This window comes from Miscanthus floridulus, chromosome 19, assembly GCF_019320115.1.
Source record: "Miscanthus floridulus cultivar M001 chromosome 19, ASM1932011v1, whole genome shotgun sequence".
In the NCBI taxonomy this organism is placed as follows: Eukaryota; Viridiplantae; Streptophyta; class Magnoliopsida; order Poales; family Poaceae; genus Miscanthus; species Miscanthus floridulus.
In genome coordinates, this window is record NC_089598.1 from 69,325,206 (window position 1) to 69,332,201 (window position 6,996).

General features: G+C 50.5%; 1 pseudogene; it reads left to right on the forward strand.

Moving 5' to 3' along the window:
- The first annotated feature begins 399 nt into the window (after positions 1-399).
- Positions 400-6,359, forward strand: LOC136529512 (chaperone protein dnaJ C76, chloroplastic-like; annotated as a pseudogene).
- The last annotated feature ends 637 nt before the right edge of the window (positions 6,360-6,996 follow it).

The following is a 6,996-nucleotide window of genomic DNA, read 5'->3' on the forward strand; positions in this document are numbered from 1 at the left end:
CTTTTGTTGAAAAGTGCAGAAATTGAGAAAGTTCCTGCAAATATCTACTCTATGGGGACAGAGCTCTCCCGGTGTGGAGGCCACCGGTCCTGAGTTCGAGCCTTGCTCGGCTCAGTGATTTCCCACCGTCGGGATTTATTCCCAAAAAATAATCTTGGAGGTTTTAGACACTCGCGTGGCGCTACAATAGGACTACGGTGTGCCCGTCGTCTACGAGGCTCGTGTGGCTTCGGTGATTTCTAGAAGAACGTTTGAGGTGTATAGATTGTAGCTTCTAGGGGTGTGCGTGTGTGTGATGGTGTGAGTGTGTTGTGTAGAGTACAAATACTACAACTTGTATACTAGGAGTTCAGGCTAAAAAAAAATCTGCTCTATGAAAAGGACAGCTATTTGGAAATATCTGCAGCAAATATCTGAATAGAACTATCCCCAGTTGCCGGGAAAAACCAAAGACAGAAGGAATAACCACAATACATACATAAATGGTAGGTTTCTTCGGCACCTCTGCTGTATCTGATCAGTGTCATTTGCTACCAAGAAATGGATCAGTTCACCATGAACTGATTAGACCACACCATGACAGACCAAGAGGTGTGATCAGGTGCTGCAGCACAGCAAGGGGAAGGACCAGGGATTATTACTACCAGGTGCTGGGTATCACAGTTCATTCCACACCTCAGGAAATCAAGGACGCTTACACGAAACTCCAGAAGCAGCACCATCCAGACATTGCCGGCTACAAGGTGCATCCGTTTCCCTCTTCCTCATTCTACCATTTGCTCTTCTATTCTTCCGTTCACCCCTTTTTCTTCCATTCATAGTTTGGGTGTGCCCAAGAAAAGAACAGCTGCTAGTTTTTTTTTTGGGGGTTTGCTAGTTTTATTTTGACAGCTTCTAATATCAATTGTGTTCTATTCCGTGCTAATTTTCTGAAGCTAAAATAGAAGAATTTGGGATTTGAATGCTCAGGGTCATGACTACACGCTGTTGCTGAACGAGGCATACAAGGTTTTGATGCGAGATATTTCCAGGCATGCTGATGGAAGGGGCAGGAGTAGAGTGGGGTTAAGAGTCGGTTACACTGGGGACGGATACAGTTCTTGGAATGGGCCTTTGAGAAGTTAAGCTCTCTTTGTGGACGAGAACAAGTGCATAGGTACCTACCCAGCATCAATTTTTTTTTATTGTAGAAGATGGCTACGAATGCACACTAACTACTGTGGCGCATCACAAAAGGATGCCGGGAGTGCGTGCATCACGCTGCTAGGACATTCGCCATGGACGACGTTCTCGGCAGCGCACACGTGGAGATCCAGTTTGGAGACCTGGAGCAGCAGATTCAGGTCATTTGGTTGTTTCCTGGCCGGACGCCTGCTGCTCCCCGTTCTTCCTTTGGTTGGAGGCTGATCGCCTCGGCCGACCACTCTGGGACTGATCGGCTCTGCCGACCAGTTTCGGTAGCTATAGCAGTATTATAATAGGTCATCTCTAGTACATTAGTTGGTAGCTATTACATTAGCCATGACTTGGTAGTGGACTGAGGTAAGCTTTGTACTGCTAGGAGTAGTTGATATACTCTGTACCTTAGGGGTAGGTAGTTAGTGTACTCTGTATCTTAGGAGTAGGTAGTTGATGTACTCTTGTACTTAGAAGTAGGTAGTTGGGCAACAACTATGTACCTGGTAAAGGTACAGCTAGAGTTGTATATATTTCATCCAAAGGGCAATGGAATACTCAGTTCAGTTGCCACAAACAAAGGACAGGGCTTCGGCCAACGCTGGTGCTTGTGCTGAGTGTGTGTGCTATTCTCAATCTCTTCTTCCACCTTTAGCCATATTGAGTGAGTGTGTGTGCTGGTAAGTTATTGCTTACCTGTGCAGGGTAGCCAGGGATCAACAAGTGGTATCGTACCAAATGACCTGGTAAAGGTACAAGCGTTGTCGCTGGACTAACCGCTGGCGATGACGGACGGTTTAGAGATGGGCGACAGCAGCGGCGCTGCTGTGGCTGCCCAACCACGACAGGAGGTCATTGTGCGCATGGTGCGGGAGGTTAGCGGCACCAGTTGGCCGACGCTGACTCGCACCAACTATAGCGAATGGGCGGTGACATGAAGGTCAAGCTCAGAGCCCGACGGCTCTGGAATGCCATTGACAAGGGCACCGACAACGAAGAAGACGATATGTCAGCGTTGGAAGCCATCCTCGCTGCTGTGCCAGCAGAACACAGGGAGCCGTTGGGGGCGAAGAGCTATGCTAAGGAGGAGTGGGAGGCCATTGCGGTGATGCGCATTGGTTCCGACCGTGCAAAGAATGCGACGGCCCAGCTACTGAAGTAGGAGTACGCTAACCTCAAGTTCAAGGATAGTGAATCGGTAGAGGATTTCTCTCTCCGCCTACAGACGCTCATCAGCAAGCTGAGGAGCCACAGCATCACCATCGACGAAGAAGAGACGGTCTCCAAGTACCTCCACTCCGTGCCGGTGAAGTACATCCAAATTGCTCTCTCCATAGAGACGATGCTGGACTTGTCCACCCTCACCATTGAGGATGTGACAGGTCGTTTGCGGACGGTGGACGAGCGCATGGAGCAGGCCACAGCAACGACAGACAGCGACAAGCTGCTGCTGATAGAAGAGGAGTGGGCTGCCCGGACAAAGTAGAAGAAGTCCGAGGAAGCCTCCTCCAGCCGCGGTGGCGATGGCAAGCGCCGCGACAAGGCTTCTTCGGAGAAGAAGAAGAAGAATGTCGACCCCAACACCTGCCAACGCTGCGGGAAGATGGGCTTGGGCAAAAGAGTGCCCAAATCGCAAGCAGAAGAAGAAGACTGAGGCTCATCTGGCATAGGCTGATGATGATGATGAGGCCACTCTCCTGATGGCGAGGTTCTATGCACTACACGACGTTGAGGCCAAGGAGAAGGGAGAGGGGATGGCGGTGGAAGGGCCTGGGAAGGCTCTGAAGGCTGTCAACCTCAATGAGCGGTGTGCCCAAGTCCACCTCGAACATGTGGGTGGCGAGTAGGAGCAGCGGTGGTACCTAGACTCTGGCGTCAGCAACCACATGACGGGCTCCAAGGCAGCCTTCTCCGAGCTCGACGACGACGTGACCGGCATAGTGAAGTTCGGTGACGACTCAAAGGTGGTGATCTCTAGGGATGTGAAGTTCGATGAGAAGGCGGCATGGGACTGGGATAGTCCAGGCACGGGGGAAGCTGGCGGCTTCACCATCATCTTTGTCATCGAGTGCATGGTCATCCACGGTGGTGGAGATGCTGGAGAGGAGGTGCCGACCACTCCAGCAATAGAGCCGAGCACTCCTGGGGCAGTGTTGAGTACTCTAGGAGGAGTGCTGAGCATTGTAGAGGGGATGCTGAGCACTTCAGTAGCAGTGCAGACCGCTCCAGCAGTGGATCCGACTACTCCAGCAATGGTGCCGAGTGGTCCAGCAGCGATGCCGACGACTCCGGCAGAACAGGGAAGCCGGGGACCACCAATCGAGTTCACCTCCCCTCTGAGCGACATCAGCGAGTTTGTGGATGCCTTCCACGACGGCGAGAAGGTCCAGTTTCGCAGGCTGGACAATATCGTCGGTAATGCAGGAGCCACAGGCCTAGCGAGTTGGCTGCTCGACGATCCAAAGCTGCTTCTTGTTAGTGCCGAGGAGCCACCGACGTTCGCAGTGGCTGAACGCGACGCCAATTGGTGACGGGCGATGTTGGAAGAGATGAAGGCCATCGAGGACAATGGCACATGGGAGCCGGTAGATCCACCGGTGGGCTGTAGGCCGATCAGCTTGAAGTGGGTCTACAAGGTGAAGCGAGACGAGCGCGGCGCCATTGTCAAGTACAAGGCTCGGCTCTTCGCCCGTGACTTCGTGCAGCGTGAGGGCATCGACTTCGAGGAAGTCTTTGCTCTAGTGGCACGAATGGAGTCCGTTCATTTGCTATTGGCCATGGCAGTAGTGAAGGACTGGTGTGTCCACCACCTTGACATCAAGTCTGCATTCCTCAACGGTGAGCTCACAGAGACAATCTTCATCGAGCAAGCTCTGGGCTTCGCCGTCAAGGGGCTGAGCACATGGTGCTCAAGCTACGCAAGGCGCTCTACGGGCTGCGGTAGGCCCCTTAGGCATGGAACGCCAAGCTCAATGCCACCTTGGGAGAGCTTGGGTTCACTCGCTGTGCTACAGAGCACGCGCTCCACACGTGGCGACGGGGGAAGAAGGAGCTCGTCGTCGTTGTGTACGTCGATGACTTAATCATCACTAGAGCACGAGCAGAGGACATCGACGGTTTCAAGCATGAGATTGAGGCACATTTTAAGATGAGCGATCTCGGCGTGCTCTCCTACTACCTTGGCATCAAGGTGAGGTAGGGGAAGCAGAGCATCTCCCTGGGTCAGTGTGCCTACATGGAGAAGCTGTTGGAGCATGGCGGCATGGCGTAGTGCAAGCCATGGGTGACTCCGATGGAGGAGCGGTTGAAGTTGAGCAAGCACAGCACTACTACAAAAGTGGATGCAACACGTTACCAAAGTATTGTCGATAGGCTGCGCTACCTCACTGATACCTGACCGGACATTGCGTTCACGGTTGGGTATGTCAGCCGTTTCATGGAGGACCCGCGCAAAGATCACTGGTCGGTAGTGAAAAGGTTGTTGCACTACATCAAGGAGACGCTTGATCAAGCGATCATCTTCCCCAAGAGTGGCGGCAAGGGAGGGTTGCGGCTCACAGTGTTCAGTGAGGCACCCCCAAGGTAAAGGAAGGTGAGCCGGAGCTCACTGTTTTTAGCGATGCGGACATGGTGGGCGACATTGATGGGCGACGGAGCACCTCCGGTGTGCTCGTCTTCTTTGGAGCGGCCCCCATTGCTTGGCAGTCGCTGAAGCAAAAGATCATGGTGCTATCGACGTGTGAGGCGGAGTACGTCGCAGCGGCCACAGCAGCGTGCTAGGCTATATGGCTGCACCGGCTGCTGGGTGAGCTGATTGGCGAGGAAGCTCACCCGCTAGCTCTGATGGTGGACAACCAGCCTGCCATCGCCCTCGCTAAGAACCATGTCTTCCACGACCGGAGGAAGCACATTAACATCAAGTTCCACTTTTTCTAGGACTACATCGATGGAGGGAAGATCGTCATCAAGTTTGTCGAGACCAGCAGACAGCTCGTTGACATCCTCACCAAGTCACTCGGATACCTGCGGTTCATGGAGCTGAGGAAGATGATTGGCATGGATAAGGTCAAGGCATCGGGCTAGCAGCAGGATTAGGGAAGAATTGTTAGACATAATCTACTGCTCCCCACTCTCTCCTTGGTTGGAGACTGGTCGGCTCGGCCGACCACTTCCTGTTGGGAGTTGGGGACTGATTGGCTCTGCCGACCAGTTCTTGTAGCTGTAGCAGTATTACAATAGGCCACCTCTAGTATATTAGTTGGTAGCTATTACATCAACCATGACTTGGTAGTGGACTGAGGTAAGCTTTGTACTGCTAGGAGTAGTTAGTATACTCTGTACCTTAGGAGTAGGTAGTTGGTGTACCCTATACCTTAGGAGTAGGTAGTTGGTGTACTCTTGCACTTAGGAGTAGGTAGTTAGCCAACAACTATGTACCTAGTAAAGGTACAACTAGAGTTGTATATATTCCATCCAAAGGGCAATAGAATACTTAGTTCAGTTGCCACAAACCAAAGGGCAGGGCTTTGACCAATGCTGGTGCTTGTGCTGAGTGTGTGTGTGCGCTGTTCTCAATCTATTCTTCTACCTCTAGCCATAGTGAGTGTGTGTGTGCTGGTAAGCTAGTTGCTTACCTGTGTAGGGTAGCCAGGGATCAATAGACAACATAGAAATCACCTAGTGCTTTGCTGATTAATTGAAATATGCTATGCAAGGGTAGCTAACCGTGATGTTCTACCCCGTGAACTCCATCCACTGGGTTGAGAGCCATGAGCTGCCTATGCTGGAATTCATGTCCCGTCCACAACCAAAGGAAGGCCATGGCATTTCGGTAGATGGTGGGAATGACCTAGGAACATGTTTGCAGCAGCCAAGAACTTCGCCAAGAGACTAGAAAGGGAGGAGCAGGAACTAGAACAAGATCAATCCTCTAGTTCTAGGAGCCCCAATGGTAAAATGAACCAAAATATCTGTCTCTTTACTTGTTCTCGGGATGCAGACTGCGAAGTGGAGACAGAGGCATAGGCCAAGGCAAGGCACCGTGTAGGGGAGGAGCTTAGATGGAAGCCCCTGTTTGATGCTTGGAATGGGTTGATAGGCTGGAGGAACCTACAGAAAGTTGAAGAGAAACTCAGCTGGAAGTTGAACCCATTGTAATATTTGCAACTATAGAAATCATGAATGTGCTAGAAATCATGAATGTGCTATGGACAAATAGTAGCAGATGGTATAGCTAGCTTGGTGCTCTAGTCATCGGATGACCGTTTGTGTTAGAAACACACTTATACAAACAAAACGTGCTAGTGCTACAATCAACCACTCGGTCAACCTTGTCTAAGGGGCGTTAGTATATTTCAAGGTGAAGAGTGGGTGGTGGAGAGGGAGGGACATGACAATTGTAACACCTCTATGTTAAGCATTGCAATTGGCACTTGCATTTTATGAGCACAAGTATCATCCAAGCATTCATGAACATAAGCATATGAAATTTCATCTCATTCTTATACATTGTCACATGAAATGTTGATTTATGTGTTTATGCTTGCAATCATGTATGACCAATGTATGATATGGTGGTGAGGTCATGAAATCACATTAGACACATCTAGGATGGTAAATAGAACAATGTTTGTATTCATGACCTAGGCCAATTTTGCTTCTAAGTGTTGGTTTCATTTGAAATGCCATTTTTAGGATGCTAGATTGACTAAAGTTGAACACTAGCTTAGAATGTTTGCATGGCTGTGTGACCTAAATAAAAGTTGTAGTACTTGACTAGGGTAACAACTTTTATTTTTGGGTCAAGGCCTAATTCGATGC